General features: G+C 43.4%; 1 long non-coding RNA gene across 1 annotated transcript; it reads right to left on the reverse strand.

The window, feature by feature from the left end:
* Nucleotides 1–4514: 4514 nt before the first annotated feature.
* Nucleotides 4515–27072, reverse strand: LOC308458520. Its single transcript, XR_013977514.1, has 3 exons — nt 27028–27072; nt 25033–25325; nt 4515–5567 (listed from the first exon to the last, which is right to left on the reverse strand). It is a non-coding gene; the product is annotated as an uncharacterized lncRNA (long non-coding RNA).
* Nucleotides 27073–27483: the final 411 nt, after the last annotated feature.

A 27483-nucleotide genomic window follows, 5' to 3' on the forward strand; every position in this document is an offset into this window, starting at 1 on the left:
TGGAACGTCCGAGGAGGGCCCCCCCGCAGCCTAAAACGGCCCAACTCCGCAGGCCGCAGGCGCCGAAGCGCGGCAAAAGCCGCTACCGCTCGGAGCCGGGTGGGGGGGGGTGCCCAAATAGGCCCCGAGCCCAAGGCACGTCCCACGGCCTCCCCCAGCTCCCCCAGGCACTCCCCGCTATACCCGGGCCAAGAGGGGAAAGGCTTGACTAAGCCTCCCCAAGCCCGGCCCGAACAGGGCCGAATAAGCAAGCGCCGAGCGCCGCGTGCGAATCGGCGGCTCCAACGGCGCCTGCGCAGAGCCTCCGCGCCAGCCGGCCCGCCCCGGCTAGTAAGAGCGCGCCGAAGCGCGCGAAAAGGGGGCCGCCGCCGTGAGAGGCCAGGGGAGGACTACGGTAAGCACCCGCTTTTTTCTCTAGTAACCCTACGAAGTGGGGGGGGGGGGGAATGGTAAAGCTCCGAGGGCCCGAAGGTCAACCAGCCCCGTCCCCGGCGCCTCGGCTACGAACCGGGCCGAAAGGCCTAGGGTCCGCCCCCCCCCTCCCGGCCACCCCCAGCAGCCCCACGGGACCAAAAGCCCACGAGGAAAGTTGGGGGGGGGAAGGCTAGTAAAATGGAAACAAGAGTCAGAACAAAAACAAATAAAAATTGAAAACTAAAGACAAAGAACCTGGAAAATAAATTAAAGAAGGGGGGGGTAGACTTTGGGGAGATAAACACAAAAGGCCAAGATCAAATAAATAAATAAAATAAAATAGGAGAAAATGAGGAATGAGATATAGATTTATACAACCGGTCTTTAGCTGTGTTCGATCCGATGCCCACAGCGAAAGAGAAAGCAACTCTCTGTGGGCCTTCCTTAAATATCCTCTGATCTCCACCCCCAAAGTGGCAACATACAAATTGCCCCAGCAACACCATCACCAATCCTTGCCAGGCCCTTTCCTTCAATTTTGCCTGGCAACTACAGGGTGCTTTGCCTAGCCCCAGCCGCAACACGTGCTCTCCTTTAATGAGAACACGCTTTGTAGCATACATAAATAAATTCTTTATTTTCTGTAGGAGTGCAAATATCCAGAGATGTAGTGATCAGGTGGGATTGCTATGAGGAATTATAACAGATATAGAGTAAGCCATCTGTGTCAGCAATGAAAGCATTGCGTTGACTGGGTTTAAACTATTTTGATATGATTTTTGATCAATCTACACCTCTGCATCTCTAGCCCTTTTGACCCTACTGCCCATTTCTCTCTCCTCACGTCATGTACACAGCAGTACACAGCAGTTGCTTCGCCAGGCAAAAGATAGTGGGCAAGTTCTTTGATGTAGTTTCTTATATATAATCTTAAAATGTTAATCTTGGAGCCAGGAAACAGATCTCACATGAAGGTGGTAGTGATCTGGTCCTCCTGGCCATCCTCCTTATCATGTGTACTGATTGTTTATTACCTCCACGGTTGCCAGATGCACCCCTTTGTAGTTCTCAACTTATTTACCACCCCTTTGTAGTTCTCAACTTATTTACCACCCCTTTGTAGTTCTCAACATATTTACCCCAAAATATATGCATGCTAATTAGTGTTGTAGTGTAACTTTTTCCCCACGTGGGGTTTGATGAAATGCTCAGAGGAAATATGATTGGTTCTTACGAGCACTGTGTAAAAGATTCTTTTGCTAATAAAATGGCCTGGTGAGGGGTGTGGTTTACGCACTTTCTCAGAGAGCCTTGCTGGTCAAATCCTCGTGTCTTGGTTTTTAATCAGGGTCCAATCCTTCCTTTACTTTGCAAACGCAACAATTTTCCTTGGCAGGTCTTGTCCTACAATCCCTAACAAAAATGCTTCTGGTTTTTTCTACAAATGTCATTTTAAACATTTTATTCAATTCATTATATATCATTTCCCTTTTTAAAAAATTTCTCTACATTACCACCACATATGATAAAAGGTCCCTTCCTTTTCTTTACATTTCCAACATATGTTCGACCTGGCTTTGTACATGCTTCAGATGCTTCTTGGTTGTCTAATTCTAGCAAACTGAAGCAGCTGAAAACTATATTCTTATTTCTGGAAACTTGAAACACATTGTACAACTAAAGTAGGGACGGTCACTTTTATGAAAACATTCGAAATCCTCATCTTTTTGACCCTGTTTGAAGAACGTGGAAGTTGATTTTCTAACGTTCTTCTGTCTTGATGTTCTACCCTATGTAAGAACTTTGGGAAGTTGCCTTATTCTGAGTGAGACCATTGGTTTTTCTGTTTTCCACAGTTACTCTCCGGGGTTTCAAATGGAGATTTGGCTGAGCCGTTCCTGAGTTGTTCTCCAACTGAGCTACAGCCTTTTCCCTAAAGGTATTTGTCTTAGACATAATACTGTTATAGAATGGGGGGGAACCCCCCTAAACTCTAGAAATTAATAAATGGTAGAATTTTGATTAGTTTGGACATGAAGGGAGAAATGCATGTTGCAGAGGAATTCCAGAGCTAGCCTATGTACCTACCTGGACCTTGAGATCATCTTCTGAGGCCCTTCTTTGTGTGCCTCCTCCTCGTGAGGTCCAGAGGGTGGCAATATGAGAACAGGGCCTTCTCTGCAGTGGCTCCCCATCTGTGGAATGCTCTCCTCAGGGAAGTTCGCCTGGCGTGTTCATTATACACCTTTAGGTGCCAGGCAAAAACGTTCCCTTTTAATCAGGCCTTTGTGTGCTGGTCCGGGGGGGGGGGTGTTACCGTGCGGCGTGGTCTGAGGGTCAAGGGTCTGGAGGCTGTCCGTCAAGGGTGAAGCGGGGTCCAAGGCAAGGAGCTGGGCATGGTCAGGAACTCCAGAAGAGCAGGTCAGGGTGCAGGCAGGAACAGGATTCCAACAATGTTGCTCCCGCAACCTGGGACTGGGCTGACTGGCCATTATCTCCTCTGAGGCCTGGGGCAGTCCCGGCCCACAGGTGACTCGCCTCCCCTGGCCTTAAGGCGAGCACTCCTCCTCCGAGAACTTAGTTCCCTCCGCCTCTCTGCCCTGAGCCTCTGCAGCTCAGGAGAGGCTGGAGGGTTACCGGACCCAGAGGCAACCTCACCTTCCCCTGACAGGGCTGGGAGAGGAGCACCTGCAGGCAATGGGTCCTCAATCACCTCTGGAGCCAGAGCAGATTCATCTGGTGTCTGCTCCTGAGGATCCGGCACAGGTGGGGGCCCTTCAGATTCAAGCCCCTGCCCCGGCTCAGCCGGCCCTGGAGGCGGGGACTCCTGTGCAGGCTGGGATTCCTCCGATTCAGCCTCTGAATCAAATTCCCAGGCCATCACACTTTGGTTGATCTGATTGACATCCTATGCCCTTTCAAAATGTGGCTTGGGGGGGGGCATTGGGTTGTTTTTATTTTGATTATATATATTGTGGTTTTTAGGTTGATCTTTTCTGTGAACTGCCCTGAGACCTCCGGGTATAGGGCGGTATATAAATTCAATAATAATAATAATATGCAAAATGACCTGGCCAAGCTAGGGCCATTAAGAAACAATTAACAACAACAATAACAACAACAATATGCAAAATGACCTGGCAAAGCTAGGGCCATTAAGAAACAATTCGGGGTCATTGAGAGCCACTGGCAGTGCAAGAGAACTCCTTTCTCCCTGCCCTGAGGTGTAAACAGAGACTGGGGGTTTGGGAGATTGCCAGGGTAACTGGGTGTGAGGTGACAGGAAAAAAGAGTTTTTAGCAGGGTGTTCTGGGAAGAAGGAGGAAGAACAATGGGATCCATGTTGGGCAGACTGGCTGAGGCGGCTGGGAGAGATGTCTTGGACTCCAGGGCTGCGCTGCTGTGGGGCACAAGCCACTCTTGAAATGACCAGGCTGTAAGATCTGGGCTCTCTCCATGCAGAATGAAGGTGAATAAACTATATTTCTTACAGCTACAACAGTTGTTTTTTTAATGTTTAATGTTTAATTATGTTTTTATATATGTTGGAAACTGCCCAGAGTATCTGGGCAAATCAGTCAGATGGGTGGAATATAAATAGTATACTAATAATAATTGTTATTGTTATTGTTGTTAATTGAATTTATATACCTCCCTATACCCAGACGTCTCAGGGCGGTTCACAGAAAAGATCAACATAAAAACTGCAATATATATAATCAAAATAAAAACAACAACCCAAATATTGTTAGTGTTATTATTCTTGTTATTGGTGCTTTTTTTTCTAAAAAAAATGTTTAGGGGTACTCTCATTTTGACTCAAGGAAATCACCATTTTATAGTTCCAATTGGGTATGTGATATATTACTAGAACAATCTCAACCTGTCCTTAATTGTTGGTATTTTTTGTTGTTACTGGTTGTTGTTGTCTGTTGTTTGTAAAAAAAAAAGTCAACAAAACGTTTTTAAACCCCCAACTATATAGTCCTTTGCTGTTGTTCTTAAAGATCTCTAGAATGGTTTTGAGGCTTAACAAAGGCTGTCACCAGTTTTTAGTCCTGTGCCTCTAACAATTCTGTGCCAGGCAGAAACAGTACAGTGGTACCTCGGGTTGCAGATGCTTCAGGTTACAGACGCTTCAGATTACAGACTCCACTAACCCAGAAATAGTACCTCAGTTTAAGAACTTTGCTTCAGGATGAGAACAGAACTCGTGCGGCGGCTGTGCGGCGGCAGCAGGAGGCCCCATTAGCTAAAGTGGTACCTCAGGTTAAGAATGAACCTCCAGAACGAATTAAGTTCTTAACCCAAGGTACCACTGTAATGGGATGAGAGTTGCACCTTGAAAGTAGATCTGTCCCTTTCGCTTGAAGGGCAGCTCTGCCGACAACTAAACCTGACGACTTGCTACTGCTGTTTATGAATGCTGTTTATTATCCTTCAGGGGCATCTAACACCTTGCTATACTACAGCAATAAATGTTATATCTGAGACCTAAGCTTCAGAAAAGCAGAGCACGTGTTTTGAGGTGTCCAATTATTATTATTTTTTCAAAAAGCTTTATGGTTCAATTAAAATCAGACAGAATGTACATTTATCATAATTAGGGAGCTGGCAGATTGCTCTAACACTTGCTTGTGAGCAAATAAACGGCATTCAATCAGCCAGAGCCTGCCATTTCAATGGATAAAAGAACACAACCTTTCCTTAAGGCCACCTGCTGAATTATTTCTGAACATTTGCCACATACCGTTTAGACTCCAAACACATTCTGTATGTACCAGGTAATTATTTTTGAAAACACATTCCAAAGGAGTACTTTCTTAGCTGCTATAATTACATTATCTCCATTAATGTCGACAACACTATTATTTAGCCGGTGCTAGCAGCAAATATAGCCGGTTGCTCAAATGTTAAGGTGCACAAATGTTTAAAGTATATTCACTTGCTCCAGGCACATTTCAGGGCTGCTTTGCATATTTCAGAGACGTGGCAAGAGAAGAAGCACGAGGGGCCTTCATCAGCCGAGTGTTAGCTGTGATTATTGTACCCTCCATATGAAAAGCTCATCCATACTTTCCCCATGCTTAGGAAGCACAGTCCGAGAGGTTTCCCACTTGTCCTGCATACCCTCCAATGAAAATTGGGACGCCCTGTTCCATACTAATATTATTAATAAAAATTTTACTATTTATACCCCCCGCATCTGTCTGGGGGGGCCTCAGCCACTCTGGGCAGCTTCCAACATATATAAAAGTAAGGTAAAGGTAAAGGGACCCCTGACCATTAGGTCCACTCGTGGCCGACTTTGGGGTTGAGGTGCTCATCTCACTTTACTGGCTGAGGGAACCGGCGTACAGCTTCCAGGTCATGTGGCCAGCATGACTAAGCCGCTTCTGGCGAACCAGAGCAGCACACAGAAACGCCATTTACCTTCCTGCCAGAGCGGTGCCTATTTATCTACTTGCACTTTGATGTGCTTTCGAACTGCTAGGTGGGCAGGAGCTGGGACAGAGCAATGGGAGCTCACCCCGTCATGGGGATTCGAACTGCCGACCTTCTGATCGGCAAGTCCTAGGCTCTGTAGTTTAACCCACAGCACTACCCGCTTCCCTTATATATAAAAGTATTAAACATTAAAAAAACAAAAAACTTCCCTATGCAGGGCTGCCTACAGATGACTCGGGGGTTGGCTAATTCTACACCTTCCAACATTTCTCTGATGAAAATAGGGACGTCCTAAGGAAAAGGGGGGCATTGAGGATCCAGTCAGAAACCGGGACGGCTTCTGTAAATCTGGGACTGTCCCCGGAAGATAGGGACACTTGGAGAATATGGTCCTATGCATTTTGGGCACAGGTCAGAGCATCTTTTCATTTGTCCTGATGCTATTCCCAGGAAAACCTGCTGTTTACTGCTGAATGGGAACAAATGTTAATCTGCAGAAAAACTGAGCGGGGGAGTGTAGATGACCCTATAGACTTAATGCATGGTGAGAAAACGACTCATGGCCCCACCTCAGGAGTTCCATACCCAGTAGAATAGCTAGGGGTGCGTGGGGGTGGGGTTGGATGCCCCCAGTAGCACTTAGGGGCATGCTGGAGCCCAAGGTTTAAGGCATTGTGAGAACTCGCTCTCTGTAGCATCCAACTACGGGCAGAGAAAAGCAGAACGTTAATATTAGCTAACATTTCAGGAAACTGAACAGTACAACTTCTGCCTGCAGAATTAGTGCATAAGGAAGGGGCTTAATTGCTGCATCAAGAAACGTTAATGATTTTGCTTTTCCAATCAGTCAACATAAGCTTTTATAGGTAAGATTGATTTTTTCCCCCAGAAAGCTCTTTATTATCTACAGCATTCATCTGTTTTGCAAAATTCAGTTGTTTGTTTAATGTGCATCTCCACCTACCTAGATTAAAAAGAAATTAAAAATTATGGGAAATCATTTTGAATAGTTAAGCAAATGGTAATTAAGACTACTCTTCTCTTTTTCCTCTTTGAAATGAAAAGTCTGATATCTCCCTGTGTATTGGAAACCTGATTAACGGCTTTAAAAATGATTTACGTAGGAGAATGCTAGAAAGTTCTGAAATATGTCCTTTGATGTAAAAACATATATTCTGGGCAATTTCCCCCATCAGAAATAAAATGTTTCGATTCAATTCAAATTGAATTAAATGCAAAGAGGACAGTAATTAAATCTTCTGATATTCAGCTTTGCTGAATGCCCCTGAATTCTAGTGTTATGCGACTTGTGCACAAGCATACTTAACCATTGGTTAGGTTGGCCGCTCCTAAGAGTGCAGGCCCAACAGGATGGAAATATCATGCTACTGCTTGGCACCCCCTGCTAAAAGTTTACATTGAGCAGTAGGGTTGTGGAATCAAGGGGTCTCTCTCTCTCTCTCTTTGTAAACACCTGTAACAAATGTGAGGAGGTTGCTATGCAGCTCCTTGCGAAGGGTGCTGTCAGTATTTTCATCCCTCCCATTGCGAGGATCACCTGATCATGTTGTTTTACTCTCTGTGAGGAAGGAGGGGGCAGAAGCTACTCTTTGAGACTTCTGTCTCTAGGCACACTTTCTTTGATCTGCCTTGCAGCAGGATGGCTGAATAATAATAATAATAATAATAATAATAATAATAATAATAATAATATTTTTTTTTATATAATATTTATTAGAGTTTACAATAAGAATAGATGTAACAGACAATATAACAAATATCTTAACATAGTTTCACATTTTTTTTTTGGACTTCCTCACATCTCCCGCTCCCACTTTCATCGTTATAACTTTTTACCAGCAATTTGTTATCTTATTTGCATTCTTATATCCCTTCTATATTTCATAGTCTTCTAGTTCTCAAAAAGAGTTATATTTTCTCAATCTCACTTATTTTCTTAGATCATCTAAGTTAGTGGTGCTCAATTATTTATGATCTAGCATCCTGCTTAGCATTCACTCAAGTTGCAATGCTTTTGTAAATAGTTCTTAAATTTTTTCCAATCCTCCTCCATCCTCTCTTCTCCCAGGTCACGAATTCTGCCAGTCATCTCAGCTAGTTCCATATAGTCTATCAGTTGCATCTGCCATTCTTCCAGTGTGGGTAGATCTTGAGTTTTCCAGTACTTTGCGAGAAGTATCCTTGCTGCTGTTGTTGCATACATAAAAAATGTCCGGTCCTTCTTTACCACCCCTTGGCCGACAATACCCAAAAGAAAGGCCTCTGGTTTCTTAGTGAAGGTATACTTAAATACCTTTTTCAGTTCATTATAAATCATTTCCCAGAACGCCTTCACTTTAGGGCAAGTCCGCCAGAGGTGGAAAAATGTTCCTTCACTCTCTTTACATTTCCAACACTTATTATCAGACAGGTGGTAAATTTTTGCAAGTTTGACTGGGGTCATATACCATCTATATATCATTTTCATTACATTTTCTTTCAAAGCATTGCATGCAGTAAATTTCAATCCAGTACTCCACAACCTTTCCCAGTCCTCAAACATAATACTATACCCAATGTCCTGTGCCCACCTTATCATAGCCGATTTGACCATTTCATCTTGTGTATTCCATTTTAACAGCAAGTTATACATCCTTGAAAGTACCTTAGTCTTTGGTTCTAACAATTCTGTTTCTAGTTTCGATTTCTCCACCTGGAACCCTAGTTTCTTGTCATTTTTAAAAACTTCTTTAATCTGAGCGTAATGTAACCAGTCTCGCACTTTATCCTTCATTTTCTCCAAACTCTGCAATTTCCAATTGTCTCCATCTTTTTCTAATATTTCCCAATATTTTGGCCATTTAGCCTCCATATTGGGTCTTTTTCGGGCCTTAGCTTCCAAAGGTGAAAGCCACCTTGGAGTTTTATTTTCCAGCAAGTCTTTATATTTTGTCCAGACATTAAACAGTGATTTTCTGACAATATGGTTCTTAAAGGCCTTATTTGCTTTAACCTTGTCATACCATAAGTATGCATGCCATCCAAAAGCATTGTTAAACCCTTCCAAATCCAACACGTCAGTGTCTTCAAGAAGTAGCCAGTCTTTTAGCCAGCAAAACGCTGCGGCCTCATAATACAACTTTAAATCTGGCAGGGCAAAGCCCCCTCTTTCTTTCACATCAGTTAATATCTTAAACTTAATTCTGGGCTTTTTGCCCTGCCAGACAAACTTAGAAATATCTCTCTGCCACTTCTGAAAGCACTCCGTCTTGTCCAAAACCTGAAGTGTTTGAAACAAAAACAACATCTTTGGCAATACATTCATCTTAATAGCAGCAATTCGGCCTAACAAAGAAAGTTTCAATTTTGACCAACTATCTAAGTCTCTCTTGATTTCTGCCCAACATTTTTCATAATTATCCTTAAATAGACTTAGATTCTTTGCTGTTATGTTTACCCCTAGGTATTTTACTTTTTTAACCACATTAAGTTCTGTCTCTTTCTGAAACCGTTCTGACTCTGTATCTGTCAAGTTTTTCCCCAAAACCTTAGTTTTCTGTTTGTTTAATTTAAATCCAGCCACCCGACCAAAATCATTAATCAGTTGTAATACTCTTTTCGTACTAGACTCTGGCTCCTGCAGGGTCAAAACCAGGTCATCTGCAAAAGCTTTTAATTTATATTGTTTCTGTCCGACCTGGATTCCTTCCACCAACCGGTCCCCTCTGATCATATTCAATAGCACTTCCAGAACCGAAATGAATAACAAAGGGGAGATAGGGCAGCCTTGTCGTGTTCCTTTTTCAATTTTAAACTCTTCTGTAACCACATTATTAACTATCAGTTTAGCTTTCTGCTCTGAATATATCGCCTCAATCCCGTTCTCAAAACCCCGTCCCACTCCCATTTCTTTTAAGTTTCCCATCATAAATTTCCAGGAGATGTTGTCAAAGGCCTTCTCCGCGTCTATAAAAATTAAAACTGCTTTTGTGTTTATATCTGTTTGCAAAAGTTCCAAAATGTCAATAATGTTCCTTGTATTAGCAAACAAATGTCTACCTGGGAGAAAGCCTGCCTGGTCCTTATGGATTACTTCATTTAAAACTTTTTTAAGTCTACTTGCCAAAATGTCTGCAAATATTTTGTAATCCACATTTAAAAGAGAGATGGGACGATAGTTCTTAAGTTGTGTCTTTTCAGCTTCCGTCTTTGGTATTAATGTGATAAACGCTTCCTTCCACGACTCCGGTGCCCTCCTCCCCTCCAAAATTTCATTGCTGACCTCCATCAAAGGTTGTATCAAGTAGTCTTTTAATGTCTTGTAGTACTTGGAGGTCAGCCCATCTGGCCCTGGAGATTTGCCCAATTGCATGTTCTGAATGGCTTGTTCAATCTCTTGTCGTGTTATTTTGCAATTCAGGATTGTCCTATTTTCTTGTGACAATTTTGATAATCCATTTTTTGCCAAAAATTGTTTAATCTCAGCCCCGTCTTGCGGCCCTTGGGTGTATAGTTTTTTAAAATATCTCTGGAAACACTTTCTAATGTCCACAGGATTCTGAATGTTTTTTCCTTCAATCTCTAAATTTGTAACCGTATTTAATCTTTGTCTTCTCTTCAACTGCCAAGCTAGCAGTTTTCCACATTTATTCGCCGACTCAAACGTTTTTTGTTTCATTAATTTGACCTTCCATTCTATTTCCTGATTTATCAGTTTAGAATATTGTGTTTGATAAAGTTTAATTTCTCTCAGAGTTGGCTGTGACTTCGGGTTTAATCTTAACTTCTTCTCTAATTCTTTTATTTTATCCAGGATCTTGTCTTTTTTCTCATTTTGTGTCCTTTTCTTTACGGCATTCTGTTGTATCAAGAATCCCCTCATTACAGCTTTACTTGCGTCCCAGACGATTCTTTTTTCCACCGTAGTATTCATGTTTATCTCAAAATAGTCCTTCAGAGTTTTTTGGGCCTTCTTGGTAATTTCCTGATCTCTAAACAAATTGTCATTCATCTTCCATCTAAAAGAGCCGGTTGGTAGTAGAATCATATCCATCTTTACTGCATTGTGGTCGGAACAGGTCTTTGGGCAGATTTCCACTTTTCTGGCCTTAGGTGCCAGGCCTCTAGATATCCATATTTGGTCGATTCTTGTCCAGGTCAGTTGGGCTTCAGAAAAGAATGTTCCCTCTCTTCCTAGTGGGTTCTTTGTCCTCCAGATGTCAATCAAATCCATATTGTCTGTCATTTCAAAAAAAGTTTTAGGTAGTCTGCCGTCTTTTGTAACATTTTGACTTTGTGACTTGTCCATGTTGGTTGATACGACCCCATTCATGTCTCCCATCATTATGATGTTGTTGTAGTCCAGATAATCCAGCATAGTCTCATGCAACTTCTTGTAAAATTCCGATTTCCCTTCGTTAGGTGCATAAATTCCTAATATCAAAAGTTTCTCTCCTTGGTGTTGTATCTCAATTGCCAAAATTCTTCCATGTTCATCTTTAAATAAGAATTTGGGTGACAGGCTCTCTTTTGCATATATCACCACACCTCTCTTCTTCACTTTGTCCGAAGATATAAATTCCTGGCCCAATCTTTTATTTATTAACACTTTTCTGTGGAGCCTTGTCACATGTGTTTCCTGTAGGCAAATAATGTCCAATTGTTCTTTTTTTAATATATGAAATATTTTCTTCCTTTTTTCCGGAATGTTACAGCCATTTATATTCCAGCTCAACAGTTGCAGAGACATCCTGAATTGATCTGATTATTTTTCAAGGGGTGGTATCTTATTCACAGAATCTTCAGGTTCCACAGGTGCCAGTACTGCCGTTGCTCCAGGCCCAGGAGGTAGTTCAATTCCTTTTTGAAGGTCCTCTCCGTATGTAGACAGAAATTTGTCACTCTCTTCCGGTGTTCTAATTTTGACCTTTTTCCCTCTAAAGGTAAAGGATATTCCTTGGGGAAATTCCCACCTAAAAGCAATTGCGTTGCTCCTTAATAGTTTGGCAAGTTCAGAGTAGGCGGCTCTAAGGTCCAACAGTTGTCTAGGAATATCTTTGTAAATTTCGATTCTTCTGTCCAGAATGTCCAGTGACTTTCCGTAGTGTAGGCCCAGGATCTTGTCCCTTTCCTCCTTTGATCTCAGTGTTATCAGGCAGTCTCTGGGCCTCTCCTTTTTTATAAATCTTCCAAGCCTGAAAGCTGACACAATTTTAAAATCCTTTTCCTCTAAATTCCAAAACTTGGAAAATTCTTTGGTTAAAAACTCAGCTAGGTTTCCTTCTTCTGCTTCTTGTAGCGACCTGATCCTTAAATTATTCTCACGATTTCGCAGTTCTATCATAGAGAGATAAATCTGATGTTCCCCTACTTGTTTGGTGAGTGGTCTTACCTCTTGTTCTAAGTTTTCTAATTTTTGTCTGGTATCCTCAGCCAATTTCCGATTTTCTGCTGTGGCCTCCGTCAACTGTCCAATTGCCTGTGTGTTCTGTGCCACTTGTCCAGTTAATTTATTTAGGCATTCTGTATTTTGATCAATCTTAGCTGTTTGCTCATCTGCTTTCTTGTCCAAAGCTTCCAATTTTTCAAAAATTTTCTCTAAAATAGAAGCAGATGCTCCTGAGGCCATATCTTCCAATTGTAACTGCTCTATTTCTCCCTCTTTTGCCTGTGGCAAAACAACTTCTTCTACTTCTGAAGGCAGAGTAGGTACAGATGATCTACGTATCTGTGAGGCTGAGGTTAGAGTTGTCAAAGTTGTTTGTCTAGCCCTTCCTCTTCTTCTTGTGCCACTCATTCCAACGTTATCTATCAGTCAAGGTCACACTGAGTTATTCCCATGGGAATAGAGAGGCCCAGAGAAAGCAAGCAGCCGGGAAGTCGAAAGTAAATATAAAGTCACTGTTTTAAATCTCCAATCCTCTAGAGGGAGTTTAAAATGTCTTTCAGAGTCTGATTTAATGTCCCAGAACCTTCAAATACAAGTATTTAGCAGAGTTGATACTAATAGTCACTTTGTTTCAAACAGTGCTTACTGGTCTCCAAAAGATGTTTCAAATTAGGAGGTCTAAATACCCTCAGTTTGTTGCAAGTTCCAATACACAGTAGCCAAGTCTGCAAAACTGACAGCTCAGTCTCTCAAAGAGCTCAGGCAGCTCCGGACCCTGGGTTTCACCTTTCAATTGTAATCCAATGAAAGAAGGATAAGTCAAATGCAAGTAATAATTCCAAATCATAAACTTAAAGTCTTTACTTTATACAGCAGGTTCAGTGGGTGCTTAGATCAATAAAGTTAAAAGTTCTTTTTTCAGCCTCCACTCCTCCAGCTCTTTGCTTTTTAAAGTTCAATGGCAGCGGAAGACGGACTTCCTGTTTCCACGTCTCTCCGCTTTCAGCCAAGTTCAATCTTTTAGTTCAGCTTTTAGTCTCAAATTTGAAGTGATTCAGTCTTTACTCACGAATAGGTTGATGTTTGGTTCCGGATCCAGAATTTGCAGGAAAAGGGATCAGCGCTCACCGGCAGCAGCAGCGCGGCTTCGCTCCGCAGATTGCGAAACGGCTCACAGCGCCGCAACCCCCCTCTACGTTCCGGAGCCCCTTACGGGGTTCCTTTGACGTTAAGAGGGTCGCTTCTGGTGCCCACCGAGCCTCAAGACCACAGGCTCTTGCTGCCTGTGGGTTTCCGACGTGGGTCTCCGCTTCGCCGTAGCGGACGACGCTTTTCTGCGGAGCCTCCTCCTCGCTAATGGAAGAGGACCGCCATTGCCGTTCGCGCCGCCCCCGGAAGTAATAATAATAATAATAATAATATTTATACCCCGCCCATCTGGCTGGGCTTCCCCAGCCACTCTGGGCGGCTTCCAAAAAAGATATATTAAAATATTGTATGAGAGATGCTCCTCTCGTACATGTTTGTTATGTTCTTTCATTTACAGTGGACGCTCGGGTTGCGAACGTGATCCGTGCGGGATGCACGTTCGCAACCTGCGTTTGGGCACCTGCGCATGCGCATGTTGCGATTCGGCGCTTCTGCGCATGCGCGACTGCCAAAACCCAGAAGTAACTTCTGGGTTTCGGCAGTCCGCAACCTGAAATGAAATGCAACCTGAAGAGGCTGTAACCCGAGGTATGACTGTATTTGCTTGGTAGAAATAAATTAGGCATGCTATGAAAAAAGCAGAGACATCACCTTGCCAACAAAGGTCCGTATAGTTAAAGCTATAGTTTTCCCAGTAGTGATGCATGGAAGTGAGAGCTGGACCATAAAGAAGGCTGATCACCGAAGAATTGATGCTTTTGAATTATGGTGCTGGAGGAGACTCTTGAGAGTCCCATGGACTGCAAGAAGATCAAACCTACCCATTCTTAAGAAATCAGCCCTGAGTGCTCACTGGAAGGACAGATCTTGAAGCTGAGGCTCCAATACTTTGGCCACCTCATGAGAAGAGAAGACTCCCTGGAAAAGACCCTGATGTTGGGAAAGATGGAGGGCACAAGGAGAAGGGGACGACAGAGGATGAGATGGTTGGATAGTGTTCTTGAAGCTACCAGCGTGAGTTTGACCAAACTGCGGGAGGCAGTGGAACACAGGAGTGCCTGGCGTGCTCTGGTCCAGGGGGTCACGAAGAGCCGGACACGACTAAACGACTAAACAATGAAACCTCCACAGCTTTGCTTCCATTTACTCTGCTGGATTCTGGTGCTCACAAGAGCAGATGTGAGTCCACAGCACCAGGACCTATTCCTTGGAATGCTGTGTTGATGCTCCTGCGTTCCTGTGATCGGAAGGTCGGAGAAGGTGCTCCCGTTGCCCAGCCCATGCAAGCGCTGAAGACGTGGGCTGAACATGGGTGTAAGGAAAGGGGCAAGGGATGGGGTGGCGGCAGGAGGGGCACCAATACAGCTCCTTGCCAAGGGAGCCTAGGTATTGGCAGGGACTGGGCAAAGGAGGAATGGTGGAGACCACCTCTCCAGCCTGACCCTTCCAGAGAAGAAGAAGACAGTTCAGAATTACAACAGGGTTTGAGGGAGGTCACAGCTCAGAGGCAGATGAGGGGGAAAGTTGGGAAATAATGGGAGAGAAGGAGGAGGAGGAGGAGTGAGAGCCAGAGCAGCAGCTGGCTGACACGATGTCACTGGAAAGTATTCCAGATCCTGTTAGTTTCTGTTTGTGCCACTGTGCAGTTGCTTGGAGTCACAGGACTCTGTTTACATTCCAGGGATTCCAGACTGTTGGAAGTCTCATGGAAGACAGGAGATGGATGTGACGTTACTGGTTTCCTGTTTCTTTGTTTTTCAGTTGCTCTCTGCTCTCACAGAGAGAGCATGTATTTTCTTTTCTGTCTGTGTAGTTAACAATAAAACCCTTTAGCCATGTAGCTCATACTGTCTCGTCCTTCCACATGCTGCTGTATACTCTGCGTAATGGGGGGAACGTGCTTGGAGCCTTATCAAAGGCTCAGGTCGTTAATCATCGCTGGAGATTTGGAAGGCTTGACTGCAGGAGTCGTTCGGTCAACAGATCCACCCCCACTCTCCCAGAAACCGGCAAGCATTGAAAATGCAGGCCCTGGGGAAAGACGTCAAGCCCCGCAGGGCCCTAGTCTCTTGTGACAGAGCGTTCCACCAAGTCGGGGCCAGTACTAAAAAGACCCTGGCCCTAGTTGAGACCAATCTAACCACCTTGCGACTTGGGACCTCCAAAATGTTGTCATTTGTGGACCTTAAGGTCCTCCATGGGGCATACCATATCCTCTTTCTCAGTGCTTTTCTTCAAGAAAAAAGGGTGCTGGTACGTATTGTGAAGTTGTTCTCTAGATACACTTTTATAGTATCACTTCTTAATGCCTTTTTCTCTAAACGAAAAAGCCCCAAATGCAGTGTCCAGTGTCTAGTAAGTAGTAGTGGCTCCTCCTCCTCCTTCGTCGTCTTCTTCATCATTTCCCCAGCACCACCACTTCCTCCACCTCCATCTTCACAGTCTAAAGCCAGCCTTAGTCCATTGACGGATAATAATTTAATGAGAACAAAGTGGATTGTTTTCAGACGAATATGACAATGTTCTGAATTTTGAATTAATCAACTAAGCAGAAGGTAAAAGGAGCTTATTCAGGAAAGAGTGTCGAAATGCAATTTACCCAACCTGGCAGCAGTCTCTTTATTCAATGTTATAATTGAATTTAGTCTCCACTATAAACGAAGCCTATTTGCACCATCCACTTAAGGAGTCTTCTCAGAGAATAGTAGACTTCATGGACAGGAAACAGAGAAGGGGCTGTGTCTGAAAAGAGTTTTTCCTTGAGCAAGTTGAACAACATCTAAGACAAATACAATAATCTCCTTTAAACGCAAAAGTTTCCAAAGTGATCTTAACGAAAGGGGTCTGAATTTTTGTTCCCCTGAAAATTGTTCAGAATAGAAAGGATTTCCGTTACCTTAAGATACAATTTGACACATGGGAGATAATCTTCACCCTTCAAATGCAATTAACACTGTCTGAGTGAACACTGCAGAGTGTGAAATGGGATTTAGTAAAACAAATGAGATTTTTTTCCCCATGTACCAGAAGAGCTATTGAATTAAGTATAAATTCAGCATTGTTCTCGTTGCATTGTCTGTAATCCGGAGATGTGCTTTCTCAGAGTACCTGACACTCTGTATAGCTAGAAGTAGATGCAAGTACCTTTGCCAAATATGATAGCATTAAAAAAAACCCTGAAGGTTTGTCCATTGTCTGGAGCAGCGGCAGTAAAGTACTACTGAGTGATTACCAAGAGGGAGAAGTTGGGTGCTGTGTGACAGTATTGGGGGCAGGGAGATAGGTCAGTATCATGGAGGCATTTGGCTGCTGATTGGCCAACAGTGTTTTGCATCAATGTTTATCATTGGCTCACATGGGCTGCTAGCCACATAAATGTTGTTGACCTCACCATCAGAGGTTTGTTAGAGTGTGGTGCGGATAATGCCAAGGTTGCAGGTTCAGTCCTTGTATGGGGCAGCTGCAGGGATTTGAACTAGATGATCCTCAGGGTCCCTTCCAACTGTATGATTCCATCAGATGTCTCAAGTAAGGTAAAAAGGGAATGGACCCCTGGTCAGTGAATTACAGTTAAAGGCGACTCTGGGGTTGTGGCACCCATCTCGCTTTCAGGCTGAGGGAGCTGACGTTTGTCCGCAGACAGCTTTCTGGGTCATGTGGCCAGCATGACTAAACAGCTGCTGGCACAATGAAAACACCATGACTGAAACAAGAGCACATGGAAACACTGTTTACCTTCCCGCCACAGCGGTACCTATTTATCTACTTGCACTAGTGTGCTTTCAAACTGCTAGGTTGGCAGGAGCTGGGACAGAGCAATGGGAGCTCACCCCATCGCGGGGATTTGAACTGCTGACCCGATTGGCAAGCCCAAGAGGCTCAGTGGTTTAGACCACAGTGCCACCCGCGTCCAGTGGTTTTCTGTCTCCAGAGCCAGTGAGCTGCATCCTCTTGGTCACCATTCAGAGGTGACAGTCGTTTGCCAACATCTCAACATTTCAGTAGCTGACGTTGCTGATGGCCAAAATAAAAATAATTTCCATTTCCGTGAAAATATCTATCATTTCTGGGGGTTTGTGCTTTCACAATGTTTTGGAACCCATACTGAGGACATTCATCATTCTTTATTGGGGTCCTTCGGTCTGCATGAAATTCTACTCAATATTGGTCCAGAGCAGATTCCAGCGTATACTTAGCAGAGTAAAAACTTAAACATGTTGCAGGATTCCCCCCCAAAATAGACCAGATGCCATTGTATTTCATCCAGCAGAGCTTTACTGCTATTGAAGGCAAATGAGCATAATGGTCACAAATCCAATACATTCAGGATTGGCACTGTCCATAAGAAATCCAGTTGCAGCAGACTAACTTTCAATAACTTATAATAAGTCTAAACCTTAAAGTACTGTGTCCAGTTCTGGGCACCACAGTTCAAGATGGACACTGACAAACTGGAACGTGTCCAGAGGAGGGCAACCAAAATGGTCAAAGGCCTGGAAACGATGCCTTATGAGGAACGGCTAAGGGAGCTGGGCATGTTTAGCCTGGAGAAGAGGAGGTTAAGGGGTGATATGATAGCCATGTTCAAATATATAAAAGGATGTCACATAGCCATGTTCAAATATATAAAAGGATGTCACATAGAGGAGGGAGAAAGGTTGTTTTCTGCTGCTCCAGAGAAGCGGACACGGAGCAATGGATCCAAACTACAAGAAAGAAGATTCCACCTAAACATTAGGAAGAACTTCCTGACAGTAAGAGCTGTTCGACAGTGGAATTTGCTGCCAAGGAGTGTGGTGGAGTCTCCTTCTTTGGAGGTCTTTAAGCAGAGGCTTGACAACCATATGTCAGGAGTGCTCTGATGGTGTTTCCTGCTTGGCAGGGGGTTGGACTCGATGGCCCTTGTGGTCTCTTCCAACTCTATGATTCTATGATTCTAAACCTTAAGAGAAAGAGAAATGAAATCCAGGCTCCTTCTGGCCTTACTTTTATAGTCAGCATGACCTTGAAGAAGAGATTACAGAACCAGTTTAAGCTTCTCTGAAGGAATAACTCCAACATCACGAGCCTTCTGCTTGTTTCTTTCACACACAGAAGCTTCCAGAACCCTCTTGAATTAATTAAAATAGGAAAGATCTCTACACATCAAATCAATACTATCTGCATTAAGAAATGCAAACTGACACTCCCCCCATTTATCAGGTGCAGGAAGTATTGATATGCAAAACACCTATAGAAAAACATTGCATGTGCACCTTTTCTTCTACAAGAATAAATCCTAGCCTTTCCCGCCCCCCCCTAGACCTGCAATTTCCAGCAGAAAACACTGTCTTACCAGCATGTCATAAAGCAGGGGCGACCCTCCAGATATTTCTGGGCTACATTTGCTGTCATCCCTGATTATTGGCCATGCCATCTGAGGACGATGAAAGCTGGAGTTCAGCAACATCTTGAGGGTTGTTCTAAAGAGACATGCTGTGCATCAGCTGTGTAATCCCTACATGAGCCCTTAAAGGACATATATGAAGACGTTCCACAGCTTCAGCAGAGAAGTTATGAAGGTTTATACAATCCATAATGAGTCCTGAAGGGACATTCGAGGAGAAGCTGCCCAGACTGCCAAGAGGAGAGCTGTGTAATCCCCAGCTAGCCTGGCTTCTACTGTCCCTCATTGAACTTTGTAAGATCTGTCCAGCCTGAGGATGCAGTCCAAGCAGACCTTGCTTGGGGATGCTCCATGGCCCAACTGGGAGTTCAGAAGGCTTCTTTTTTATATATCTAGTTTATATTTCTCCTCTCACAGCACAAATCCTCCCAGCAGCCTCCCTGCCCTTTGCCTGACCTCACTCAGAAACAGAAGAGCTATGGGGAGGGTTTTGCACAAAAAGCCTGAGTTTTCATAGAATACAGTGTTTGCTTTCAGTTTTAGCACTATGCTAGAACCCTGTGTCCAGAGCACTCTTAACGAAAGCCCTTTTCATTCCAAGTCCTAAGGAATGAGAAACACCGAGGGCCTTTTTTTAAAGGCTAAATGCATCCCCGTTCTATAAAACATGCAAAGAAATCATTTTTACTGTATTCCCATTAGTGCCAAGTTGCACTCATCATGACAAATGTCATCGTATAAATATAAATACTGCAGGGATTAATGTGTAGGTCATTAATTTTTGAGTATTCCCAAAACAATTTTTATAGAAGCCTGATACAGTTAACTCATCTAAATTGTGTATTACAGTATATAGTGATGTTGGGTGTGTGTGTGTGTGTGTGTGTGTTATTTTTTAAAGAATCCTAGAGCTATGAAAAATAATGTATTCAAAAGAGTCGCTACTATTGCCTATATTTCAGAAACCTCGGCAGCACACCCTCACGCTAGCTTTACAAATCATTCTCTCAATTTTACAATCAGCTTTAGACAGATGCCCAAGATCTTAACATATTGTTTGCTCTTATTATACAGCCAGCCCAACCCACAGCTGTGCAGACTTAAATACACATGCAGGGAGGAGATGCTTGTGCTGTACTCAGCAGTTCTGTACACACGATGGAGGTGCACTGCACTGGGGAAATGTACACAAATGAATAAAATGATCAGATATTTTAACGAAATTTTACAGTGGATTGAATTTCAGAGACTCTGATTACGTACATACTTGTTCAGTGGGTGCAGCAAGCAAGGTTTCCTTTTCTAATGACACCATCGTTTCCAGTTTTTGTTTTATGTAGAAACACCCTTCATGCTTCCCTGGATCAAATTCCAGTTGTACTTGTGTTTTTCCTTATTATTTCCTTATTCACAGAAGACCATATTTGCAGCCCAAATCCCTCTCTTAATGTCTTGTGGGAGAGTTGGGTGTTCATTTTCCATCAGGAGACCCTCGTCCATTGCACCCGGGGTGTGCTGACTCTTGTGATTTCCCCAAACGCAGGAAATTCAACTTCCTAATCTTGAGGTGAAGGAAGGGTTCATTGCTGGAAGCAGTATGACATGTTGCTCATCTGATCATTTGAGCGGAGTAGCCAGATGCATAAGGACTTGCATTTGAATTTAAAAAGGCTGCTCCCAGCATCTGTCTGCTGCAGAGTAGCTCAAAAACTGGCATTTAAGTTAGATAGGTTTTTTAAAAAATTATCTTTGGAAGAGCACAGGTGAATCTAAATTGATCATTTGGAGAACTACTTGAAATATTACAGCCACTTAGGCTTGTACTTTGTGGTATGACTGGCACAAAAAGAAAGGGGGTTTTTGTGTTGGCTTATCATAGATTTATAGTGTTGAAGGGACCTTTTGAGGTTCCCTTTCCTCAATGCAGGATCTATAATGCATATGTAACTACAATATGTAAGGGACGCGGGTGACACTGTGGTCTAAACCTGGGGCTTGCCGATCAGAAGGTCGTGGTTCGAATCCCCTCGATGGGGTGAGCTCCCGTTGTTCGGTCCCATCTCCTGCCCACCTAGCAGTTCGAAAGTACGTCAAGTGCAAGTAGGTAAATAGGTACCACTCCGGTAGGAAGGTAAACGACGTTTCCGTGCGCTGCTCTGGTTCGCCAGAAGCGGCTTAGTCATGCTGGCCACATGACCCGAACACCGGCTCCCTCGGCCTATAGAGCGAGATGAGTGCCGCAACTCCAGAGTCATCCGCGACTGGACCTAATGGTCAGGGGTACCTTTACCTTTACCTTTAACTACAATATCCCTGACAGATGGTTGTCTAGCATCTTTATACATGCCTCCAGCTGAGGGTGAACTGAGCAGTTAACTCCTGAATCAGGGCTTTGCCATATTACAAGCTCACAGCTCACTCTATCTCAGGGGTCAGCAACCCTTTTCTGCCATGGGCCAGTCCACCGTCCCTCAGACCATGTTGGGGGCTGGACTATTATTTTTTTTTTGGGGGGGGGGAGAATGAACAAATTCCTATGCCCCACAAATAACCCAGAGAGGCATTTTAAAGAAAAGGGCACATTCTACTCATGTAAAAACACACTGATTCCCAGACCGTCCGCGGGCCGGATTGAGAAAGTGATTGGGCAGCATTTGGCCCATGGGCCTTAGGTTGCCTACCCCTGCTCTATCTGAAACGTCTTCCTTACATAAGGCTGAGCTGAGAGGGAAGGCAGAATCTCATGAACATTTTGAATTTTTTTAGCACTTTGGGACAATTTGTAAGGATTGTTGTGAAAGGGGGAATAACCATTCACTTATTCAGAAAGCTAGAAGGATCCATCCTTTCAAGAACTTGCTTGTTTCTTTTGGGTATGGTGTTGAATCTGTTGGTTTTGGAGAGCTTATGCCCAGCTTTCTCCTTCAGAGATTATCAAGGGAAAGCTGGGAAGATTCCATCAGGCTTTGGGGTGGTTTTTTTTTTTTTTTTTAAATAAAATGTAGGTTTTCTTGTGTTAGGTGTTTGCTCTGGTCAGTGGCATTCTCTCCAGGTTTATGACTCATGGGGTACCTTCACCCTTCAGGCTTTGGGTTTGGACCTAAGATGTGTATATTTTGAGTGCAAACCTAATATTGCAAAGTGTATACGTGACAAATATATGTGCTTGAAAGCATATGTATCACATGGGTAGATTATCCAGAAAGACACAATTGACCGATGCTCTCTAATGAGGGTACACTTAATGGCAAACCCAGTTTTACTTCTGTCTGGTTGTTAGTAAAGAAAAGGTCCAGTTTGCATTTCTTGCTGAATTACTTGGCTTACTTGCATTTCCTGTTGCATATATTCTTTACTGAGAGGCCGTTGCTTTTAGTATTGTTCTCTGCGACATATTTCCAAATTTGACCCAAACACGGCGTAGTGCTCTACACAATTCTCTCACGCAGCTTGTGCCCATGAGAAAGGAATCCAGATTGATACAACCAGGGCATATCTTCTAACATGCTTTAAACCCATTTCATTTTTTATGTGCTTTTCCCTAACACCTTCTAAAAATGTACATTATACTGTACATTTAGTACACCACGCACTAATTATATATTGAGACACTGCTTTTACTGCTTCAACATTTTGTGTGAAGTGTTTTACAGGTAAGTGTATGTCATTCTTTTAATTTCTCTGCCATACGCTCACTGTTTTAGCTAAATGTGCTTTCTGCCTATGCATTTTAAATTTTTGCGACCAGCGTGTATTTCTTTACATTTGTCTATAAGTTTTATTGGGCAAGTCAGTAAACTTAGTTATACACTATGACTCAAGTCCTTTTGATTTTTACTTCCTGCTTGCTCTAACTTTACAGCACATCTTAAATTTATATTATCCACAAATTGAAGTTGCTGAAGATGCTTCTCCGCCTCTCTCTCCCAACGTCCTTCTGTTCCCCACTTCTGAATGTACTGTATTGCAAACCAGGGAAAGGAGAAACAGGAGCTCTTCCACTAAGACTGACGAACTCCTTGTTTCAGGACATAAATGCAAATGCCTGTCTTACATATTTTAGCCTTTATGGGACAGTTGTGCAATTCTGGACACAAGAGCAGGAGCTCAAAATCCAGGGCATATTGGAGGGGGAGTAAACTTGCTTTGATTTCAGGTTGGTAGGGGAAGAACCATGCAATTGCTTCTGCCCAGTTCCAGATTTACGTATAAGCTAAACCAGTGGCAGAGCTTCATGCTCCAGTACCGGGGGCGGAGAGCAGGTAGAGGCGTGGCAGGTGCGCATCCCGGGGGTGTGACGCGCCTCTTGCAGGGGTTCGGCACACATCCTGGGGGTGCGGCACGCTGCCTGCAGCGGCATGGTGCCCAGTACGGGGGGGGCAGCCGCAATGGCACCCCATCGGCCTCGTGATGCCGGGGGTGGTGCGCTCCCCCTGCATAATGGACTATGCAGAATTAGATAAATTAACAGGAAGGATTCAAAACCTGCGGGATCAGAAATTCTTAGAGGACTGGAGCAAATATTTGAACTATTTGTAAAGCAATTGTGATAAACAGATTACGCTAGTAGGACTGCAAGAAGTTCTGTAAGGAGGACTTTGTGAAATATTGCAAAGAAGACTTTGAAAAGAATTATTAGTTAAGGACAATTAAAAGTAATAGAGAATTTAAGAAATGCAGAACAAGTGATAAAGAACGGAAAATCCTCAGAGGTTGTTGACGGAAGTCTGAAATATTGTATAAGATAAGAAGTTATGTTAAATGATTGTTGGAACTTATATGTTAAAAAATTTAGAGAGAGAGAGAGAGAGAGAGAGAGAGAGAGAAGAGAAGACTCCCTGGAAAAGACCCTGATGTTGGGAAAGATTGAGGGCACAAGGAGAAGGGGATGACAGAGGACAAGATGGTTGGACAGTGTTCTTGAAGCTACCAACATGAGTTTGACCAAACTGCAGGAGGCAGTGGAAGACAGGAGTGCCTGGCGTGCTCTGCTCCATGGGGTCACGAAGAGTTGGACACGACTAAACGACTAAACGACAACAACAGCATGTAGTGTCATACGTACACATATATCCTTAGGCTGTTATTTTCATTACACCATTGCACTGTCTTTCCCATTATTGTGTTATGCCGCATTTGGAACTCAGCCAATCACACCAGAGCAGGGCTAGAAATATTCATGATGGGAACATTGAACATTCCATTGAAGCCTCTGCATTGCCATTCTTCTTGAATACAAAGGACTCAGCAACTTGTGCTTAAGTATTGTGCTGGAGCTAAGATAAATATGTGTAATGAAATCTGCTCTTAGTATCATTATTTTTTGAGTAAAAATACTACCCAGTAAAACTGGGCAGATAAGTCAACATGATGGAATGAACTACTTGCATGAGTAAACGCTATTCTGTGTGAGTGAAGGTTGCCAAATTATTCCCTGAAGGAAAACTTCTGAGAGAAAGAGAGAGATTACCAAGCCATTCAAGCTCGATGTATAATATAAACGGCCAAAGCTTTTGATCAAAACCCAATTAACTTGTCATATAATCTTTTCTTTAGCCCCTTCTCATTATTGATGATGAACCAAATTTTCTGTTTGCAAACAGAAACTCTTTTCCTGGGAGACTTTCAGACCTGATTTATTTAATGATACTAGACAGTGGGTATACTATCACACTTTCCAGTGGTGAGTTATGATGATAAAGTGAGAACTAGTGATGTGTGCAATGCACATAGCTTCAGTTAAATCTGAATCTGGATGGCGTGGGTTAGGGCTATGAAACCCACACATCTATTTACAACCCCGCTCCAGAGATTTCTGCTCCTATCTCTGTTCTGTGGCTGTTCTTCTCCTTTCTATAAATTGCTTCATTGCTCTGATTGCTATTGGAGTTTCCTGTTTGGTATGACAATTAAGAGTGAGAAGAAATATGGAGGGCTGGGGAGAGAGGGTTACACTGTTATCCCAGCTAAATGTATTTCACACAGGGAATCTGAATGTATTGTTACACCACGCAGCATCACAAGACCCATACAAGAGCAGTGTTTCCTACCCACATTCTGATTTATCCAGTGCAACTTTGTCTTGAAGCCAGTACTAAGCGAGGGAAATGCTTCCTGCGTTCACTCCGAATGGGCAACCCCATTCCCCAATGCTTTCGTCCTCTGGGGGCACCTTTTGCAAAGGACAAACAGTTTTGACTATCTATATGGCTATGTATACAGATACAGATATATATGTAGGACTTACCTTATTTTTCTGACTGCAAAACGTTTTAGATGATTTCCATATTGTATTTTCATGTTGTTGTAACCCACCCTGGGAACTTATGGTGAAGGACAGGCAAGAAGTAACGCTCGTTCTGCTTGCAACTCATTGTGGTTCAGCTGGCAAGTGGCTGTTGTGTGGAGGAGACATAGGTAGGTAGTTGCTTATTGGTTCTAGTCCTTATTAGCTCTGTTGATGCCACCGTCATAAAAATATTATGTTGATACTACCATTATATAAATATAGCAAGAGGATCCAACCAGGTCCAGTTGTACCTGAACACATGGGAAATGAAATGTTAGAAGAATTATTTAAGAAACTCATAATAATTTATTGATCTTTAAGGTGCCCCTGGAATTATTAAAAAAAAGCTTTTTTCATCTTTCATCTTGTTTTTTATTAAGAAACTCAGACCAGGTCCCTATCACCCATAGGTAGAAAAGGAAAACATGGGATGAGGGTGGTGCTGTGGCCTGAACCATGGAGCCTCTTGGGCCTGCCAATCAGAAGGTTGGCAGTTCGAATCCCCACAACAGAGTGAGTTCCTGAGTTTTCCAGCTCCTGCCAACCTAAGAGTTCTAAAGCACACCAGTGCAAGTAGATAAATAGGTACCGCTGTGGCGGGAAGGTAAACGGTGTTTTTGAGCACTCTGGCTTCTGTTACGGTGTTCCGTTGTGCCAGAAGCGGTTTAGTCCTGCTGGCCACATGACCTGGAAAGCTGTCTGTGGACAAACACCAGCTTCCTCGGCCTGAAAGTGAAATGAGCGCCGCAACCCCATAGTCGCCTTTGACTGGACTTAACCGTCCTGGGGTTCTTTACCTTTTTAGGTAGAAAAATGTCATAAACTGAAGTGATATAAAATAAGTGGCTACCATGAGCACAACAGTCATGTGTTGTGTTCCTCAAGGACTGAGAACATGCCAGTGTGGATTTTTGAAAATTTATTTGTTCCATTCATATCTCCCCTTTTCCTCCAAAGAGCTCAAAATGGTACAGTGTGGTGCCAGTGTGGTGTAGTGGTTAAGAGCAGTAATCTCGTAATCTGGGGAACCAGGTTCGCGTCCCCGCTCCTCCACATGCAGCTGCTAGGTGACCTTGGGCCAGTCACACTTCTTTGAAGTCTCTCAGCCCCACTCACCTCACAGAGTGTTTGTTGTGGGGGAGGAAGGGAAAGGAGAATGTTAGCCGCTTTGAGACTCCTTTGGGTAGTGATAAAGCCGGATATCAAATCCAAACTCTTCTTCTTCTACACATGGTTTTCACCCCAATCATTTTATCCCCACCACAACTCTATGAGACAGGCTGGGCTTAAAGGTACTTTAGTGACTACCTGCCTAAAATGATCCAGTGACCTTCATGGCTGAGTGGGGAATTCTAGTCCAACATTCTAATCTCTATACCCCACTGTCTTTTGCCTTCTCTGCAAGCCAAAACTTGGGAATTTAATGTAATATTTGTTACTGCATTGTTGGCTCATAGTATGGAGCCGAGTTGCTTTGATGCCTCGGTGCAGTTGTGTTTTCAATATAGGCTTCCTGTGTTGCCAATTAGCATGACATAACTGTCTCACACCATTTGTTTAAATTATATTTGGTGATAGACAGTGTATGCAGCTGTTACATCATAATCACAGTTCTTCATTAAATCAGCAGGAGTGGGGTTTTTGTTCTTGCTATTTTAATTTTGTATATTGCAGATACGATCTGTCATGGAAAATTACACCCTCTGAAAGATCTGTGCAAACGACTGTAGGGAAAAGTCAGGTTAGCTGTTGCTTCTGCTGTTGTGTGCATAACCCAAAGGGCAGGGGAAAACTGCTTGGTTCTATTTGTCATTCCTTAAACAGTGCTTATTGAATTGTGCATACAAGTGCAAACAGTATAGGCATTGTTCGTTGCACTTCCTAATTGCAGGTCTGCACAACTGCTGACCCACCAAGATCATCAAATCCCGTCAGCTTTGCAGTGTGGCCTACCAGATGGGTCCTCCACCCCTCTTCTTCCTCCTCCTCCTCCTCCTCCTCCTCCTCCTCCTCTTCTTCTTCTTCTTCTTCTTCTTCTTCTTCTTCTTCTCTTTTTGCTATCTTCTAAAATAGAAGGTTTTATCAAGCCATGAGTGGTTTCTGGCTCACAAATTGTGTAGTCCTGTACCAACAGAATATATTGTTGCGGTCAACAGAGGTCTTGACAAAGTTCTCTCCAACCAGTTCTGAAATAGACTTTGAGGGCTCTCTGCAAATTTTCTCCTGCTCAGATTAAAATCCAGGCAGAAGAAGAACCGTTAGTTCCCCTGGCCAGCAGGTGAATGAAATAAGGCAAGGTAGAGTTACTGTATTCAATAAGTGAAGAATTCAGACACAGCAGGAGCAAAAACATAGGCTAGGAGCCTGCCCACGGTGGGTCACCCATGGGAGAGGAATCCCCCTCCTTGG

Source organism: Podarcis pityusensis (assembly GCF_964106645.2).
Source record: "Podarcis pityusensis genome assembly, chromosome: 11".
Lineage (NCBI taxonomy): Eukaryota > Metazoa > Chordata > Lepidosauria > Squamata > Lacertidae > Podarcis > Podarcis pityusensis.